Here is a 22,090-nt window from a genome sequence, read left to right on the forward strand (position 1 = left end):
AAGAAATAAACAAGTTTCAAGTTTTGCTTAAATTGGATGTAGTGGTATTACACACACTGGCGCATTTTGTTTTATGACTTTTAAAAAGCCCTATGAAATGGAGATGTGGAATGTTATTTATTAAATGAAAGTTTCGAATGGAAGTTATGATGAAAACTTGGGATGATTTGTACTAATCATGGTTTTATAACCATTATTGTTTTGTACAAAGAAGTTTCGAAAAGTAGTTAAGAAGGGGATTTTCTCAACAAGTGATTGAATGGTATTTTTGATATGATCAAGAAACGTGATTCTGGGAAATGCAGGTTGCCTGCATCAATTTTTGGTATCAGAGCCTGGCTCTGTATGAAAGTTTCTTGAGAAGTGTTGAAGACTGAATTTGAATTTATATTAAATCCTGTATGGGGAAATAATTCTCAGTTATGCATTCGAACAGAATAGAATTCTGTTTTGATTGGTAAAATTCGATATGGGTTGTATGAGTGATTGACAAATTGCAGGCGATAAGTGCAGAGATAAATTATGACAGCAGATGTGCATGCAGACAAGGGATATCAGATTTTAATCTGACAGTCAAGCAAATTAGAGTACAGCTGGGAGAATGGAGAATCATGCAGGTATTGTGTTTGTTTAAATTTTGAATTGGGTTTTACTAACAAGAAATGGAATGAGGATTGATGGTTGCAGCAATGAAGAAACTCAGCAAAGAAGGAATTATTGCTGACAGCTGAAGTTTGCCAGATAAAACCGGAAGATTGGAAGAAAGGATCAGATTCTAAAATCTGATTGACAGTGAATTTGTGCAGAGGAAGCATAAAGATTGCTGGAATAGATTTGCAGAAATGGTGAGAGTATGATTTGGTTGTAAATGCCAATTGAGGTGTGGGTTTAAATGCAAGTAAATTGATTATTGGGTTTTTGGTTTATGAACCATATGTTAAGGAGGAGCTTACGCAATTGATAATAATAGTGTATGTAATTGTCCAGAATTGAAGTTTTATTTGGGCAAAATTTTTGAGATGCATTTTGTATATGGTAAGGTGTTGTTTGCAGCAATTTGTAGCAAGAGGTTGTCAGAGATTGGTTCGAAAACAAACAGAAGCCAAGTGCAGGAGTTGAACTTGTGGGAAGGATTGCTGAGAAGTGGATTAAATGAAGTCCATACGTGAACAGATGCAGTTCACAAAGGAGGGGAAGATGACTGTTGATAGTCATTTTCAGAAATCTGATGAAGAGTACGAGTGGGAGAAGGCCAAAATAGCAATTCAGCTTGAATTGTTAATGGAGTTGTTGCAGGAAAATGTGAGAAACCAGACACATGGTTGGACCATGAGAAAGAAGGTAAAGTGGCAGAAGTTGCATGCAAGAAGAGAAAAGCAGGTAAACATACAGTTGATGGAGGAGCTGAGGAAGCTCGAGCAGATGTTGAGTTGTAAAGAACTCAGAGAGGCTGAGTTGAAAATGGATGTTTCCATTTGTGGCCCGGAACATGGCGAAATTCTGGGTGAAGAGATCAATGAGGAAGATCTCATGAACTATTGGGATAGTTCAGAAGCATCTGAAGAGGTAATGATGAGAGAAACAGGTAAGGCTATGAAGCCTTGTAAATTTTCTCACAATTCATGTATGTTTGCAGGATGTGCGATAGATGGTGAGCAGTCTGATGGAACTGTCACAAAGGACAATGAAGTTCTTGAGGTAAAGTCTGGTAGAGGATTCCTTTCAGAGAAGGAATGTGATGATTGGTCAACAACAAATGAAGGTATGGAAAGTTGTGTAAAATTTCCGAGTTCTACTCCAGTTGAGATTGTTCAGTTGTATCGGAAGTTAGATCTTCAGAAGAGAGAGTTGGAAAAGCAGAGGATCTATGTTCAGGGAAAGTTGCTGAAAGACACAGAACAGGGGAAGATTTTCCAAACAGATGATGTGGAAGAGGGACTAACTGATAGTCTCACAGAGGAATTGAATCAGCATACTGATGTGCTGATGGATGAAGGAATTTCAGAGCAGCATACTGAAATGTTGCCAGCAACAGCAGAAGAGGCACTAAAGCCTTATGTTGTTTATTCTAACAATTGTTTTGTGAATGCAGGTATTGGTACTGAAGAACATTTGACTCCGTTGAGTAGTCAAATGAAGGGAGAAGAAGTTCTCTGTTCCAGAAGACAAGAGGGTGAGGATGATCGGGTGGTAGTCAGAACAGAAACAAGCATAGAAGCAAGAAGTCAGCAAGTGACAATACCGATAGAGAGAGTAAAAACTGAGCAAGCCGTCTTAGCTCAGCAGACAGCAAGAAATCAACAGCTGGCCGATTTATTGGACCGAGAGATTGAAAGCATCAGAAGACTGATGATGAAAGTATCCCGGAAGAGGCCAGCAGCAGTGAAACAAAGAAGCAGCAGCAAAAGAAAGACAACAAAAGATTGCGAAAGCACAGCCAGTGGAGCGATGCAACATAAAGTGTGGAAACCTGGAGAAGAATATCATAAAGAAGCAGCGACAAGTAGAAAGTTACAACACAAGATATGGGATCCAGGCATACACAGATCCGAACACATGATCAGGCGATCATGTTTAATTTCAACGTTGGGAGTCTGATGCAGGAGCATCAAGACCATCTTTTCATTTGTAAATATGTGATAAAGGGGGTGTGACAATTTTAATATTTTATTAATTAATTTGTTATTAAAATAGGAGAAGGTGAGGATTTTGTAAATATCCTTTTATTAATTAAGAGGATATGAGAGAATTTGGTTAAGGATATGAAGGGATAAGATTCTAGATAATAGGGTTTGTTGAGATATTCTAGTGGTGTTGAGATATTAAGGGGATTGAGCATTTAATTAGTTCATTTTTAAAAATTGTATAAATAGGAAGGGATTTTGAGAGAAAAAGACATTAGAGATTGTGAGAGAGTGTGAGATTGAGAGTAGGCTTGAACAGCAAGGTTGTAAACCTTCAGCAAATTGTAAGGGCCACGACTGTTGAATATTTGGCCACGAAGAAAGGTTGTAAGTATTTATTTTATATGATAAATGTGTTTAGAGCTTTATTGGTGAATTAGAAATTGGTTGTTTGATTTCTGAAATTAAGAGTTGAGTTACGCGCACTTGTATTAGAAGTGTTTATGAATCAAAGAGAATTGAATGAATCAAGTTTGTGTGAGATTCATATTAATCGATGCAATACAACACAACACTAGTCGAATGGGTATGGATACTGTGTAAAGGCGTATGGGTATGGATACTATTTTTAAATGCGTTGGACTAGTTCTGTTGAGTGAAATACATTGCAGAAGTCGCTCTTAGTTAGCGTGTTGAATCACAGGATGTAATAAAACTGCGGTCATTGCTATTGGTTGTTTACAGAATTAATAACATAACATAGTTTGGTTTTGTAATGTGACTGTGTGAGATGGAAGTTGCTGGAGTGTTAATTCATATATGTGTTAAAAGACGTTCTGAAGGAAATAAAACTAAGTGCAGAACCGATATCTCTTAATCGAATTTCCATTTGAATGATTTTACTGTATGACAAAGGCGCACGTTAGAAATCAATTCGATGGCAATGTTTGAAACCCGGTTCAGAATTCGCTCCTTCCGTGGTGTTTGGTTGACTGAAATAGAATATTGTTTGAACATTGTTGAATGCATTGGCACATCGACTTGGAGAGTCGATTTTACAGAAGGCACAATTGTTTAACAAACATTGAGTTGAACTGTTATAAATCATGTTGAGTTATTTAAGGTGCAGGTTCAGAGATTGAAGAAATTGGGTTCCATAGCAATTGAATCATGAATGGCGTTGTTGATTAAAAAAATATAACACGTTGAATGCAGTTGAATGCAGGATAAATTATTGTTGTGGAAAGATCGATGTGTAAATTGATGTTTGCTGTATGTGAATGATGCCTTCGATAAACCGTTGCCATCAAAAATGATTGTGTTCAATGTGTGCTAAATTGAATTTGATTTAATATCCAGTTCACCCGTTGTTGGTTGCATTGTGAGAATTGGATCACATGTTAAAAGCGCAGTGGAGAAGTTAGTGAAGAAATGGAACGGTTTTCTGGATGTTGAAGAATGTATTGGTTCATTTGCAATCGTTCATCAGGGTTCTGCTGGAGAGCAAACAGCGTTTTGATAATCCAGAAATGACAGGCCAGAAGGTGCGATCCAGAATTGATAAAAGTTTGATGAATTAAATCTGAATTGACAGTGTGGACAGAAATGTTGAAGACGCAGTTTTCCAGAGTATTTGTAAGGGTAAGCATGTTAATGCAATTCCTGTGGACGATGATTTGCTGAAGAAAACGTTAAATGTGATGTAGGAGTTGCAAGTAAAACCCAGAATGAAGTTGCAAGTAGAAACCGGACGCAGGTTTGGAAAGTCTTGCTAGTTGCTCCATTCCTGGACACTATTGAAATGAAATCTAATTGCTGGATTGAACTGTAGGAGCGCAGGTTGAATGGCAAATAGAAGATTGAGAGGAGCGTTGATTGTATGGGTAAGTCATGTATGTGTTATTGTGAAATTTTCCATGACTATGTGAATGCGTTAGTTGTATTCAAATTGGGGAGTTTTAAGGGCGCACCTGAATATTGAGTTAAGAGGTGATAAGGATTGGGAGTGTGGTTAAAGAAACAAACAAGTTTCAAGTTTTGCTTAAATTGGATGTAGTGGTATTACACACACTAGCGCATTTTGTTTTATGACTTTTAAAAAGCCCTATGAAATGGAGATGTGGAATGCTATTTATTGAATGAAAGTTTCGAATGGAAGTTATGATGAAAACTTGGGATGATTTGTACTAATCATGGTTTTATAACCATTATTGTTTTGTACAAAGAAGTTTCCAAAAGTAGTTAAGAAGGGGATTTTCTCAACAAGTGATTGAATGGTATTTTTGATATGATCAAGAAACGTGATTCTGGGAAATGCAGGTTGCCTGCATCACATTGTGTTAATGTGTCTCTTTGATGGTTTGCTATATTGTGCATATTTGTTGTTCATTATTCATTTTTGAAGTTATTTTGCTCATGAATGGCTTGTTTAACTTAAGGAAATTTCATTGTTTGTAAGCACCAACAACTAAGGAAACCTCAGCACAAAAAGCAAAAAGCAAGAACATGTTTATAAATCTGTAATTGTTATTAGCTCAACAAAACTAATCATACAAAAACAGATCAAGTTGGTATCATAGCAAAGGTTTAATTTCTTGATTGCTTGAGTTTGTACAATTAGGGTTTTAATGGTTGTAAAAGTGTGATTCTTACAAGGTTAAAGTTGCATAGAGGAGAAGGGAAGCTATTGGTTGCAACTCCTAAGGTAATTCCCAGAATAAGGAGAGCCACAAGGCCACAATCTCCACCACCTAAAGTTCCAACTCCAACTGCACTTGAAGCTCCTCAAGTTTTGCCTTCAATTGAGATTGAAGAGGTACAAGCAATATAAATTTCTGAGCCTAAATCCATAGTCATTATGTCTGGAGAAAGAGATCCTGAAGGTCCCTCTTCAGAAGAGGAAGAATTCAATAAAGCTTTATGTACTTTGACTAAGATGGTTAAATTCCTCTATGAAGAGAGGAACACTAGAATGGTTGGAGAGAGTTCTAAACCTCCACATGGATAAGGAAACTCAGAGGACAAAAAATATGAGAAGGATTCAAAAGGGAATGGTGGAAAGCCACCTCCATCTCCACCATCCTCATCATCTTCATTATCTCACACAACATCATCTTCCACTACCGCCACTGCAACTGCCCGTACTCATTCCAAAACCCCAAAAGGAAAAACTTCATTACTGAAATTGGACATAAAATTCGAACTTCCCATGTACAGTGGAGAAATGAATGCAGAAAAGTTAGAAAATTGGATTCGACAGTTGGAGGTATACTGTAGAATTCAAAACCTTCAAAAAGACAACATAAAGATCCAGTTGGCTTCACTAAGGCTAGAAGGAGCTGCACTAGTTTGGTGGGAAGCAAAGACTCAAGAGGAAATGATAATCCATGGTAAGATATCTATCTCTTGGGTTGAATTTGTTTTTGCAATTAAAAGACAGTTTTATCCTTTAGCCTTTATGCAAAAAGTCATTATGAGTTGGAAAAATTTTAGGCAGCTTAAAGGCCAAACAGTCCAAGATTATACACAGGAGTTTAGGAAAAGGGCTTTGTTATTAGGACTGAATTTGAATTCCCAAGATACCCTGCTGAAATATATTGGGGGTTTACATTCTTATCTTAAACACACTATTCTTATGTTCAATCCAACTAATTTAGATGAAGTATGTGTGAAAGCCACACATCTTAAATCTAGAGGAAATAACACTTATGAAGAGAGTAGTAATAAAAATCCACCTAAGGGTAAGGAGAAAGAGAAAGGAGGGAAATGGAAAGGGAAGAAAAACGCAAGTGTGAAGAAAGAAGGGGAGAAAGTTGTTTGTAAACATTGTTCAAAAGAGGAACATAATGAGGATAACTGCTGGAAATGGCATCCAAAAATGAAACCAAATAAGTTCAACAATAAAGGGAAACAGAAAACCACTACTATCACTCAAGAAGATTTAGGTTCTGAATCAAGTGATGAAAACAAAATCATTGTCATGGGCATCAAAGGAAAACAAGATATTACAAGCACTAGTTCACAAAATTGTAACACTATTACTACTCCAAATGAAAAGAGACGAATTGAGTTATTTCATGTTAGGGTCATATCTAAACACGCCAAGATTGACACACTCTTTGATAGTGGGTCACAAGCGAATCTAATCTCTAAAGACTTAGTCAACAGATTGAATCTAAAATTGTACCTCACCATAAACCATACCCTTTGGGATGGATAATAAGAAACACAAGTTTACATGTTACAAGAAAATGTTTGTTTAAGTTGGCAATCACTGCAAACTTTGTTGACGAAGTAGAGTTAGATGTGGTACCGCTTGATATTTCAGGTGTGGGTTGGGTAGTCCATATTTGTATGACGGAGAGTAGTCTTATATCGCCATGAAAACAAGTATCACTTGTTCAAGGATGGTGTGGAGTACATAGTGAGAGCCCATCGCAAAAAGCTGAACATTTCTTTGGTTAATGCAGGGGAAGAAAAAATACTAGTGAATTCAAGTAAAAGTTTAGTACTTCTCATGTTCAAGCCAAATGATGATATTGTTTATGAAAATTTTGTTGCATGCGATGCAAGTTTCAATTCTAATTTGGTTGGTTCAGTTCATCAGAGTGATGAAGTATTTCAGGTTGTGAAATAGTCGTACTTTAAAGGAGAAAGAAACTTCACATGAAATATTTTTGCAGCAAGAGGTTTCTCTTTGTGATGTTAGCATGCAAGGTTTGACAAAATTGCAAAGTGTAGAGACGCCAATGCAATGCAAAATTTTGTTGAACAATGGGATCATTCAATCATCCCTTACACCATGTTGTGCATCGATGGTTATGGTGCCAAAGAGGAATGGTAAGTATTTCAAGAAAGATGACAAAAGGAGTAGTTTTCACCAAATCAAAGTTGTAAAAAGAGGTCAATGCAAGAATATACATACCACCAAACAAGAATGGTCTGCATGGCTTTTAATGTTGTGTGTTCTTTGTAGCACTTCTACATACATGTACTTGAATTATGGAAAAAAAGACATTTCTTGAAGAAATTGTCCACTTGGGTGACATAAACATGTTTAGAAAGTTTTCTTATGCACATGTAATCTATGAAGGAAAATTGTTTGATATTTTTAAGATATCAAAGTACAAGTTTGGCTTCACTTCTTTGATGCATTTGGGCCATGATATTGGAGGAGGTAAGTTGAATACAAGCCTCCCCAAGTTGGATGCCATTGTTGATTGGTCAACGCCCAAGATCATCATTTTGATAAGAGTTTTGTTGGGAGCAGCCTAATGTTGGAGGAGAGTTGTTGTTGAAATTTCTTCTTTTGAAGCTCCCTGGCATGCATTGTCATGTGTGTGCAAAGTCTTCCACTGGGGAATAACAAGAGGCATGTGTTACTTCAAACCAAAAGATTAATTCAATTCTTTTTAATGCTCTTTCAAACTTGAAAGGTTCATTTGAGTTTCGAGTTTATGTAAGCAACTTCACCATATTATTTCATTCAGAAGATTTCCATGGTGTAAAGATTAAGTTGTAGCAATCTATGCACTTTCATTGGATAAATACTTGTCAAAAAGTTCACTTGGTTCAAAGGTACATAAGAGGTATAAACAGCAAGTTCATTGTTATGCCTTTTAGGCCTATTGATTATGTAGCCATTGTATTCAGGCATCATTATGTTTTACATGAAATTTATGTTCAGAAAATTTCATACCTTCAAGATGTACATTCGGGCTTGAGTCATGTAAACCAAGTAGTGAAATTTGTCATCCATTTGCACTATATTTTGTTATGTCGTCTTGGTAAGAAGGATGTTGCTTTTGATGGTGACATGAAAAGAACCATGAGTTTCTATGAACGACTAAAAATGGTGCAACAAACAGTGCAAGATCAACTTGAAAAGGGCAAAGACAAGTACAGGTATAGAATGGGTCCTCAAGGCAAGTGAATGTTGATTTCCGTAGAGAGGATCTCAAGGAAAAAAATTCATCAAAATCCAATTGGATCGAGCTTGGAAAGGTGAGGGGGTTGTACCCTCATCTACTTGTCAGATAATAGTATCTTTTGGATTCCAAAAGGCTTCTTATGGGGAGGAATGATCTGGTGCTCAATGTTTTGCTCAAAATTCAAAGTTATCATATTGTCTCGAATACTATATTTCTGCGTCCGTATGGGCAAGACGATCGCAACGCAATTCATTTCATCGAAAACAGAGTCCAGATGAAGGAGAAAAGGCCTATTGTTCGCATTCCTAAACAACTAAAAAAATTACAGAATGATGACATCGCAATCCAGTCAGAAGTCCAGTCAACAAGGGGAATCTTTTTCAGTTTTTGTCCAATGGGGTTGTGACAAGTATCACCTCTGGATTCGCCAGTATGGTTGTGTGAAAGGGAAATTGCCTAGTTGGCTCCAAGGTGGAATTTGATTTTTTTTAAATTATAGATATATATATATATATATATATATATATATATATATATATATATATATATATATATTAATTCAAATTAAATCGCATATAATCCGCATATTTAAATGGAACATTTAAATTTTATTATCTGGTCAATATTGTATGGGGCGGGAAAATTATAGAAGAGAAGAGGGAGGGGGAATGGAACCCACGACCTCCTCAGCCCCACTCCAAAGCATGGTAAATTTTAAGGGCGAATTTTAGCCGAAGGGAGAAATTTAAGGGGTTTTTCATTTTAGAGTGGTGAAATTTCTATAAAGCACTCATTTGTCGAGAAGTTGGGAGCATTTATTTTGAAGCTTCACAGAGAAAGGGTTGAATACATCAAACAGATGAAGAAGCAATCTGTCCCATATGCTATCTTTAGCCTCGTGGACGTTAAAATAATTTCTTTCTTTCTTTCTTTCTATATTTAGCCCAACTTTTATTTAAAAAATAATTAATTTTTTCATTTTAGCCCAAAAAAAGGACGGATAAACTATGAAAAGACTCATTTGACCCGATCCAAGAGGTTATATTCCATTACAATATCCTGATTTTCTGCTTTGCAATGTTAAATTCGTTTGCAATCGCCCATTTTCTGGTTTGGGAGGTTGTATTTAGTCCCAATATATAAAAATAAATAAATAAATAAATTGGGAAGGTATGGTAAATAAATAAAACCTATTTTTATACTTCCTCCAAAGTTATGGTAAATAAATAAAAATATAAATAAACTATAGGTATGGTAAATAGATAAAACCTCTTTTTATATTTAGTCCATAACCCTCTTCTATTTAAGAAGGTTCAAAAAAGATGTTTTATTTAAGTGAATCCTATGGGCCAAATATCATATTTATAAAATAGGTATGGTAAATTAATAAAAATATAAATAAACGAGAGGTATGGTAAATAAATAAAACATTTTTTTTTTATATTTACTCCATAAATCACCTTATATTTAGAAACACGCAAGGGTGTAAATAAATAAAAATATAAATAAAGTGGAGGTATGGTAAATAAATAAAAACTCTTTTTATACTTACTCCAAAGGTATGTAAATAAATAAAAATATAAATAAACTAGAGGTATGGTAAATAAATAAAACCTCTTTTTATACTTACTCCAAAGGTATGGTAAATAAATAAAAATATAAATAAACTAGAGTTATGATAAATAAATAAAACCTCTTTTTATATTTAGTCCATAACCCTCTTTCTATTTATGAAGGCTCAAAAAAAAGTTTTATTTAAGTGAATCCTATGGGCCAAATACCATATTTATAAAAGAGGTACTGTAAATTAGTAAAAAATATAAATAAATGAAAGGTATGGTAAATAAATAAAAATATAAATAAACTAGAGGTATAGTAAATAAATAAAACCTCTTTTTATATTTAGTCCATAACCCTCTTTCTATTTATGAAGGCTCAAAAAAGAGGTTTTATATAAGTGAACCCTATTGGCCAAATACCATATTTATAAAAGAGGTATGGTAAATTAATAAAAATATAAATAAACGAAAGGTATGGTAAATAAATAAAATATTTTTTTATATTTACGAACACTCAAAAAATGAGTTATATTTAGGTGAAGCCTATGGGCCAAATTATTATTAATACTATGCAAAAAAAACATTATTAACCCTAATATTAGTATTAATAAAAATAAATATGACACATGGTATTGACCTATGGTATTCACGTGGAATGTGGCATATTTAAAGGGGAGAATTAAACCATCATAGATCCATCTTTACTCTAGATCTACTAAGCCCCTAGAGGGATCAAATATTGTGATATGCAAACTAGGATAGAGTGAAAAAATATTTGATCCCTCTCGGGGCTTGGTAGATCAAGAGTAAAAATGAATCTTGTAATTTAATGTCACTTAAACATCTTAATTTGGCTTCAAAAAAAAAATATTAATTTTATTAATTTTTATAAAATACTAATAATAGTTTTTAAGCTCCAGGTTTATGATAACCCATGGTATTCATGTGAGCATAAACTATTTAAAGGGGAAATTCTATTAACTTAGATCCATCTTCATTTCAGGTTTACAAGTGCTGAGAGGGATAAATAGATTTCATCCCTCTAAGAGTGGTAGATGTGGAGTTAAGATGGGTATAGGTTGGCTTTAATGATAATGATGATATTAAATAGACTTAGGAAATTATATTGTAAAAAACATCTTAAGGTGAATAGTTAAAGCTACATTTAGTCACTTCACAAAATTTAATAAAAAATACCAATATCTCCATTAGTATTGGTTTTTTTTATTTAACAAAAAGAAAATTCAAAACTGTAAAATCTTATCACTCTTTCCACATCACCCTCGTAGAAGAGAGATAGTCGTTGCCCAGATTTCCCACCATTTTTCAAACATTCTCAATATGATATCTTCATGAAAAAGTTAAGGTATTGATGTTGGATTAGTTGTTTGAAAAATATAATGGCTTGTACAACCTTTCATCCTCTCTATTATTCTTAGTTTGTCGTAATGATCTGTAGGGGTTGGGCCACTACACCATATTGTCCTAAAAGGCCGAGATTGTGCACCAAAAAGGAAATTAGTCCACATGTTACAACGTTGTTAAAAAATGCAAGACGTATGAAAGTAGTGAATTATGCTAATAAGCAATTTAGATTGGGAGAGACGTAATTAAATTTTATTATTTAATTGAAGATTTCCAATTAAAATAATAAGAAATCTACATTTATATATTTATATATTGATTGGAAGACTTATGACAATGGTCACTTCTTTCCATTAGATCCCCTTCAGGCCTTTGGGATACCTATTACTTTCTTATATTATATAGTTTGGGCTTGCTACTTATTGGCGTGTTGGGGTAAACAAACTTGATGTGTTTTTTTTATCTCGCAGTTGGAGTCTATGGAATAAGAAAGAAATTTGATAGCTTGACAAAAGTGGTAGCTTGACAAAAGTGGTAGAGAAAAGATTAATCTCTCCTACCTTGACAGAACTGGTGGTCAATATCAACACCTACAAGAACTCTGTTGTGGAATACTATCAAAACTAATAGAAGGATATAAAAGAGTGTACAGTAAGAACCTTGATAAATACGGCCACTGAAACTTGCAACATTGTTTGTAGGAAGAGAAAATTATGTTTCTTTTTCCAAACATATATGTTAGTATATTACAGTTTAATGAATATGTTTTCCTATTATCATATATGGTTTTATACTTTAACAAAACATTTGCCAAGATTTCACAATGTTTTATTATTCAGTGAAAGATTTACCAAGATCTTACAAGATTTTATAATTCAATGAAAGATTCGCCATGACTTTACAAGATAATATAATCTGGTGAGAGATTTTCCAAAAAAATTATATATACATATTATATTATTAATAAAATCGCCTCCCATATACATATTATATTATTAATAAAATCGCCTCCCATTTTTCGTATGTATCATGGGGGTTCGCCCATTTATTATACATATAAATTTAGGGTGGTTCTTAAAATTTTCCCTGATACAAAGCCTTGCCAATGCATCGTAGGTGCATACATTGAAAAGGGAGGCCCACGAATTACATTTAATGTGACACAGATTTGCCGACGGCGGGGTGGTGGGAGCAAGCCCTACGGGCTAGCACCCACCCCTTGCAACCTCAAACACGTGACCAAGGGCCAGCGCCAGCACTAAGCATGATTAGTGCCTAATCATGATTAGCATTAATTAAACCGTTTATTAAGTTGGCGGAATTTATGGCAGAGCCACCAAATCCGGAACCGCCACCAAACTTAGCAGACTTAACTGGAGTCTCCAGATTTAGTGGAGGTTTTTTAAGAAAAAAATAAGGCATAACTTACTCAATTTTCGACCATATTGAGATCAGAAAGAAGTGTTCTTAGCTAATTTGGACCTTATGAACACATTGGTGTAGGTATCAAGAGCCATAGAGCTTTGTAAACATTATTTTTACCACATTGAGCTAATATAAAGGCCCAAGCCATCGAAGTTGAACCAAGGAGATGTAGCCTAGGAAGGGTGAACTCCTTCATCAAAACATTGTGTTAATGTGTCTCTTTGATAGTTTGTTGTACTATACATGTTTGTTGTTCATTATTCATTTTTGAAGTTATTTTGCTCATGAATGTCTTGTTTAACTTAAGGGAATTTACCTGTTTGTAAGCATCAACAACTAAGGAAATCTCAGCACAAAAAGCAAGAAGCAAGCACATGTTTATAAATCTATAATTGTTATTAGCACAGAAAAACTAATCATACAAAAACAAATCAAAATCCCTTAACCTATCATTAAATTTTTACTATCACAATCATTTATTTGAAGAAAGCTAACTCATTATCTGTAAGGTACAAGAAAATGATTTCACAATTACAACTACAAATACAATAAACGGAAAACATTTAGATTTGCATCCAGTTCAACGTGATGAACCAAAGTGTGCTTTCGAAAATAGTAACGTTGCTTTTTGTATGCATTACTTTTAATTGAATATGAAATTTTGATATAATAGAACATCCTTGGTATCAGAATATCACTTATTATTTACAACATGAACGATGTCCTCATAACATTGGAAGTTATGAATAAAGGATACCTTGCATGGAAGCTTCTAAATATCTATTTTAAATACTTTAGTTTTTTGTAGATCTATTAATGGGTTATTATTAAAATGTATTGATAAAACAACAACTCAAATGCTACTTAAAAAACTTCATAGATCAACTCATTTAGACATCATTACTGGTGGGTATTTTGATGTCACTGTGTATTACTAAGTCTTATTTTTTATTAGCTTACAATTTTTAAGAAATCATATAGTTTTATACAAACTTGTATGAGTATCAAAAAGAAATAGGTAAATAATTTTTTTGTGCAATGTTTTTATAGCCATTTATACATGATTTCCTCTTTTTAAAGTGGGGGTTAGATTTCATTAATCTCTTTTTTAATATATATATATATATATAGATATATATATATAGATATATATATATATATATATAGATATATATATATAGATATATATATATATATGTGGACATGATTGCTCATGAAAAGGCATCCCGCCTATATATATAGCCCTCATTTGTAACCAAACCATATAATTCTTTCATAGATATATTCAACATATTATATTTTATCCTCAATATACTCCTTTATATTGCAAGTTTTTTAGCTATTCTATTTACAAGTTATGTTGGAGTATATTGCAAGTTTTTTAGTTATTCTATTTACAAGTTATGTTTGATTATAGTTACAATAATTAGTAATTATAAAAAAATATGTCAAAAAAAGGTTGTTCATGAAAAGGCATCCCACATAAGTATATATATGCGGGACCCTCATTTTTTTCTTTGAACGGACTGGTGAAAACAACAAACAACAATTTGAAAATAATTAGTCAATGATTATATGGTCACCACCATAATTATTGAGAGAAACTCACATTGAACGCCATGTCCTTTCACACTTATATTATTTTTGAGGTAAATTTAAAAGGGTTTATTAGTAAAGTGGCTAAAAATTATTTTGAGGAAGTTATATGAGATACTCAATCACAGACAAAATCTAAGGAAAAAATAAAGGAAGATTATATATTGAAAAAAATTTATATATATAAAAGTTTATTCAAAAGTTTAAGTAAAAAAAAAAGAGATTTCCTAAATTCATTTCCTAAGTTCATTCTTTTGTCAAAGGATTTATTTTTTTGGGTAGTACTTCCCTTGTCTATTAATTATCTATAAGCAGGTAACAAAATATATCCAGTGGCCTCAACTTACCTGAAGGAAACTAGGTTTGTCAGCCACCGATCAGCATCATAAGCTATCTAAAATTTAAACAGTTTGAAGGCTTATCATCCATGCTAAGTTTGCTATTGTATCTACTATATGCTTAATATTTTTACTTGTAAAGTAAATGCTATCCGTCATAATTACAAAATTTTCTTTCTACTACTCTGCCTCAATCTTCGGATGACTCAATAGGGGTTGGGTCCTTGGCACTTGACCCGGGCACTTCGTTTTGCAGTAAGGTTTGGATTTGGTTTCCATTCGCCCAAAACGAAGGTTCTGGTGATATTGTTGTACTTATACAGCCTGTATTCCCTTTTGTATGTCCTTTAAACTTGGTTCATCCTGCCTGGCTTGCTCTGGTTCTTCTCTGTCCCTATATGTTGTCATTGCTCTGGCTAGCAGATTCTTCACGGCCCAGCGCTACTGGATGGTCTGTCTGAACAGTGTTTGACGGCCTCTAGTATGTCCCGGGTCAATAAGCAATGGCTCCCAGTCTTCCATTGGAAGTTATTTATTTTCCACATTGGCATTTAACTCTATCTCCCAAGTTTTTATTACTACTTTTACCTGTGCTGGAATTCCTGCATGGTAAGAATGCATTAAGTTCTGCATACTTTCCCCGCCCATTTTTCTTCCCCTTTTTTTGCTGGGTTTTGTTCGTTGAGGCCACTAGACCCTTCATCTTCTTTTATGCCTGTTTTCCAGCTTGTCGACCCCCTTTTTCTCCTTGTCTCTCTTCTTCTTTCACCATCTTTTCCTTAGGAAATTCCTTTAATCCCCACCCCTCTAGCATTCTTACTTGTTCTTAATGTCGAAGCGCCGGATAGTGAATGTTATAGGAGTTAATTAAACCTAAAATGTTAACATAAATTCATATATTAAAACTAATATGGATTTCATTCACAGCTTTCAGTCGTTCCTTGTAGTTCTTCTTTACAACATACCCTCTGCAAGTTTTCTTCTCGGCAACCCGGTTGCCCCCAATTCTCAGCAACAGTAGGGGTAACGCTTCTCTCCTCTGCTCAAAGCCCCCCCTGGAGACCTCCAACTGGGATCCCCGCAGTGGTCCATCTCTCCTCCGGGAGCTGGCAGGAAACGATTTAGGGTAGCAATGTCGGGAAGGAAAGGTTTTGGCTCCATTTCCATCACCAGGGCAAACCCTATAGACTTGAGATGCACCGACCCCTCTCTGTTATCATTTCGAGTTTTGGACCACCCTTGCAGTCCATCTCAACTCACGGTTATTAAGAATGGATTCCCCCAGGCCATGCAGAGACCCACTGGTCTAGTTTCCCCGCATTCCTATTCCACTGAGTCTCTTTCCTTCCCCTTGGGGTTTGGTAGCCCCCCATTAGCCAGACTAGCTAGGCAGGGCCTGTCTTCCATTTCCCATACCCCCCTTGCACCCCCCCCCTTGGTTCTAGAAACTACTAGACCCCCGCAGGCTGTCAGAGGATACATAGCCTCTTCTCAATCCTAGGTTGTTGAGTTTCACTATGGCAGTTATCAATTTCTTTCCCTCGGGTTCGAGAGACCCTCCAAACCCTCCACATATCCCTTCCCCCCCGCTTCCTTCCATGAAATGCAGTCAATTCATATCCAGACATTAACAACAGACAATTGAACCAAAATTCTCATATTTTTTTCATTTCTTACAGCAATTAAGAAACCAAACATCAGCATCTTAAGACAGGACCAACATTTTCCAACTACTTTCGACACCACCCTCCTTTTATGCCAGACTCTCCTCCAATTTTGCGACATTGGTGCCAAATCTAGACTTAGGAAGGCTTGGTTTACATACCAGTTTCGTTCCAGGTTGATGCAGACGGAAACCCCTTCTCTTGTTGGTCAGGTTCTCCTCTCGACTACCACCCGCAATGCCTGGCTCTCGTTCTCCTCTCACACTTTGCATGCATTCACCCAACTCTCTCACCACCTTTTTTTCTTGAATGTTCACCCACCTACCTATTTGTTTTCCCGAGGCATCCTCCACTTGCCTCATTTTCCCAACTCCTCCTGCCTCCTTCATGTGGGGTCCTTAGACGGGCCATCCATGTCCCCTCCTCATTAATCCTTCTATCATAACTGATTTCTGTCTGAATCCAGGGTCCCTTCACACCCCAATTGGGGGTTTCCCAAAGGAATTTTGAAGTAACAAGAAATGGAAATTAAAAAAAAAACAAATTATTTCCATAAGTTTCAATTTACAATAAAAGTTAAGATATAAAAAAATATATTCTTTAATATTAAAAAGAAAGGTGGTTAAAAATTTTGAAAGTATTTAAGTTACTTTTTAAAATTAAAACAAAAGAGTGCCACATAACTTTATAAAGGAAAAATGGTGTTACTTTTTAATTAAGAGGCAAAATTTTAAGTTATTAATTCTTTTGAAGTTGTTAAAAGGTATTATATCAATAATATCTAAATAAAAAAATGTAAAATATTAAGTGAAATGTTATAAATTTTCTATAAAAGTAAAATAAAGATTAGTAATATAAGTTTTCTTAAATTTTTAACAACATTTTTTTTGCACTATTTAAATTCAAATGATCGATTGTAAGAAATGATGTTATTTTCTCAATCACTCTTACTCTCGATAATAATTACATTAGTAATGAATGTGTTAACCAATTAGTGGTTCTGAATCAAATATAATTGAAATGATAAATATGGATGAAAAAAATTATGACATAAGCAATTTACAACTAAGTATTCGATATTATACTTTTATCTTGCAATTAACTATTAAATATTTGTTTTATGATGATAGTGAATAATTATATGATTACCCTGGATGGAAGCACTAGGGCCCTTTATCATAATTACAAATAAGCTCTTAACATTTTCCAATAATAAGAAAAAGATAACATTTCAAGATACTACATAATAGCCAAATTTAGTAACAACAAAAGAATTTAAAGATATCTCAAAGATACTTCTCCGAGAAAATCAAAAGTCAGTGCAAAATTTGCAAAAATAAATTGACAAAATTATCGCCAAAAAAATGAGGAAATTCCTTGTCTCAAGCATCACAATAAAAAACTACTTATGCAAATTAAGAAGTTTACAAAGGATAAGAAGTCGTTGGGAAAAAAAAAAAAAAAAAATACAAGAACTTAGTGAGAAGGAAGCATCGAGATCTTTAAAAGCGAAAATGCAAGTTGAATAAAAAGGGATGAACACAAATCCAATCATTATCACCAACAATTAAAAAGGGACGAATACAGATCCAATCATACTGGTTGAAATAAAAATATACTCAAATGTTGGAGTACAAAAACTATAAATTTTGAGTGTAATTTCTAATAAAATATCAACAATTAATGACGTAACATCAATGCATAGAGAATATAAAAATCTAAAAGCAAAGCAATGAAACACAACTCAGACACCTTATTGACATCCTAATCACAAGAGCAGGTACATTAACCAGTTAGGGTATTAGCATCGATTAAAAGGAAAACAATTTACATATCTTTTGAAGAATATTGATACTAGTATTATTAAGTTCCAAGATAACAACTCATCATGGGAAACTTAAGTGCAACGTTCCACAATGGATCGAATCAGGATAATCAATGTTAGTCTAATTTAACTAAGACATAATTTTCATATCAATTTGGTGTTCATAAACTTCAAAGCACGCTACAATATTCAATGAGTTAAATTAGGTTGGTTTTCACTTCTAAGTAAAAACTAGGAATTATGTAAAGGAAGCATGTAAACACAACTTTTAATCTAATCACATAAGCTTGGAATGGAAAACACACTGACTTAACTTATGAACACTTCGGATTGGGCATATACTGAGACTTCTCACACAAATCAAAGTTCTTTAAGGAATCATGTTCAAAATGTCAAGCATTCACTCAAATGCTTGGAAATGAAATTGGTAAAAGGGGTTTTCAATCCAAAGGGCTGATTAATACACTAGGGCCTTTCCTTCCGCTAGAGGAAAGCAAACACTTTGGTAGCCTTTTAATTAATCCAATCAATTTTGAACCAATACTGGTTAAGAGGATGAGAATGCACTATGACCTTCCCCATTTGTGAGAGTGAAATTGGGAGGTCACTCATAGTTTTCTACTTATCCCTTTTAGCTACTATGTTCTTAAATTGATCCGGATCTTGGGGAGAGGCCCCGAAGATCTAACAAATTGAAATGCCAGAACAAAATTGTAGAAATTTTGAATAATAAACACTTATTCATAGAGATTATCCTGATTATACACTATTGCAGAATACATGCATATACATAACCTCCTCTACATTGATCATCAATTTAGCAGCATTAAAAACAATGAAACATCAATCACATGCACACATTAACACAGTATGTAACCTGGGGAAAGCGTACAGCTGAAAACCCCATACTATCTGTATATTATAATGATTAAGAACATGTAACAATACATAGTACAATACTCCTCACAAGTACTCAGTACTATCTCCACCTGTTACACACAAAACTAGCTCAAATCCGAACAAGTCACAAGTTCAAATCTCCTCCGCTGCTTTGCCTGCCTCCACTACACAATCCAAAGTGAAAATCACGTGAGCACAAGCTATAATTGCCTTGGTATTGGCCCACACTGCGCAGTCCTCATTGGCATAACTCAATCCCATTGATTATGCAAGATCTCATGCACAACTATAGTCACAACTGATAGCAATCTCAACCTCTAACACCTGTCTCCACTGAACTGTACATGCACTGAGTTAACTGATGTATTCTTCAGTTTCTTTATGAGTTAATAATTAGTGAATTAATTAATATTTAATTCACACAACTCATCACTAGTGTATTCTTTAGTTAGACTAAAATACAACTAGTTCAACCAAGTCAAACTGAACACAACTCCATCAACTCCACAATCAACTCCACCAAACTCAACCACATGAGTTCTAACTGAAGTCCTGCATGCAATAGCTCAACTGACCCACAAAGAAAGCGTATTTCCTTCTGACAGCTGCATGTGCCACATCTGTAGCTCAAACTGAAGTGCTCCAAGAGGATAAGATAATGTTTATAGTCCAAATATTATTATGAGACAATAATATTCGACTGTTCTATTTTTAGCCTAGTAGTCTAAAAATAGAAACCTACCTATATGTCTAAAAATAGAATTCCATGTATTTTTACCAACATAACCAATCATCCACAAATAGCATCCTGCAACTCATAGACCATGATCCATATGTCTAAAAATAGACATATTCTAAAAATAGACTTTGCGCCAAAAATAGCCTGCGGGCCCACTTAGTGAAGGTGACTTCTTTCCACTAAGCTCCATCATCTTGTTGCATTCTCAACACTCCCTCTCAACAAGATATGGATTATCAGCAACCCCTATCCTGCCTCGGTGGTATTCGAATTTGCTCCTGGTGAGCACCTTCGTCAAGATATCAGCATCCTGATCCTCCGTTGGAATGTATGAAAGTAACATGACTCTCTACTGCACACAATCTCTGATATGATGGTATCTGATGTCAATGTGCTTAGATCTATCATGAAATACAGGATTAGCCGAGAGTTTAATGCAACTATGGTTATCACAGTAAATCACAGTAGGCTCCAAGTAAGAATCGAACAACCCGACCAGGATCTTCCTCATCCATATAGCCTCACATGCAGCCAAACTTGCTGCCATATACTCGGCCTCTGCTGAACTGAGTGCCATGGATCTCTGCTTCCTGCTGTACCAAGAAACTGCTGTCGACCGGATATTGAAGACCCCTCCTGATGTGCTCTTTCTGTCTGTTGGGCTCCCTGCCCAATCTGCATCTGTGAAGCCACATAGCTTCACCTCATCCTCTTGTCTGTACCACAATCCATATCCCAATGTGCCTCTCAAATAACGCAATACATGCTTTCCTGCCTTCCAGAAGAGCTTGGTTGGCTTAACCATAGCTTGTGAAAGTTGGTTAACAGCATAGCATATATCGGATCGTGTATTGACCAGATACATAAGCGACCCCACCAACTGTCGATAAATAGTGGCATCCACTTCTTCTGTTGAAGTGGCATCCTCCTTCCTCCAACCTCCAGGAAGAGGAGTATCAACAGGCTTGCAGCCATGCATGTTGAACTTCTCCAGTATCTCCCGAGAATACTTACCCTGAGAAACAAATAGTCCATCACTGCGCTGCCAGATTTCCAATCCCAGGAAATAAGAAGGAGGGCCAAGTCCTTCATCTCAAACTCCTTAGCAAGATCATCCTTGCATGAAAGTATCAACATCTCATCACCTGTTAGAATAAAATCATCTACATAAAGTACAATGATAAGCAACTTACCCTCCACCACAATCTGGTATAGGTTAGGATCCGCCTCGCTCTTGGAGAATCCAAGTCTGGTGAAATAACTATCTATCCGTGTGTACCAAGCACGTGGTGCATGTTTCAACCCATACAGCGCTCTCTTGAGCCTACACACATGCAACTCGCTACTGAAGATCTCGAAACCTTCGGGTTGTTCTATGTACACCTCCTCCTCAAGGACTCTGTTGAGGAACGTAGTCTTCACATCCATCTGATGAATGTGCCACCCCATCTGCGCTGAGAGAGCAAGAATCTTCCGTATGGAAGAATACCTTGCGACAGGTGCAAAGGTCTCCTCATAATCGATCCCCTCTATCTGTGAAAAGCCTCGGGCAACAAATCTTGCCTTGTACTTCTCCACACTCCCATCAGCTGCCTGCTTAACTTTGTAGATCCATCTCGAACCCACCAGTGATTTCCCTTCTGGTCTTGGGACAATCTCCCATGCACTGTTTCTGACAATCGAATCATACTCTTCCACCATGGCGTCTACCCATGCGGGATCCTCCACAGCTTCCTCGAAAGAGGATGGCTCAGTCACAACACATTTGCTCATAAGAGCCATGTATCCAGTGTACCGATCAGGTGACTGTCTCTACCTGCATTGGGTTGTAGGTGGTCCTACAACTTTCTCTGCATCTTGAGCCAATCGCTCAGCTTCTTTCAAGCGCTTTCGCCCTCTGATGGTTGGTGCTGCATGAGTGGTCTCTTCCACTCCATGAACTTCGTCTTGTGGCTGATCCACGTCCTAAAGCTCATCTTTAGGAACTAATAGCTCCTTATCTGCATGCAAGTGTGGCTCCCTCTCAAGCGAACACTTCATGGCTTTCTCCTCCTGAAATTTTATATCCGTCGCACAACAGTCTTGCCACTGTCTGGCAAATACACACGATAGTTGTGGGGCGTAT

Source organism: Pinus tabuliformis, chromosome 5_1, assembly GCF_031772625.1.
Source record: "Pinus tabuliformis cultivar Carrire ecotype Pingquan chromosome 5_1, CPIR1, whole genome shotgun sequence".
In the NCBI taxonomy this organism is placed as follows: Eukaryota; Viridiplantae; Streptophyta; class Pinopsida; order Pinales; family Pinaceae; genus Pinus; species Pinus tabuliformis.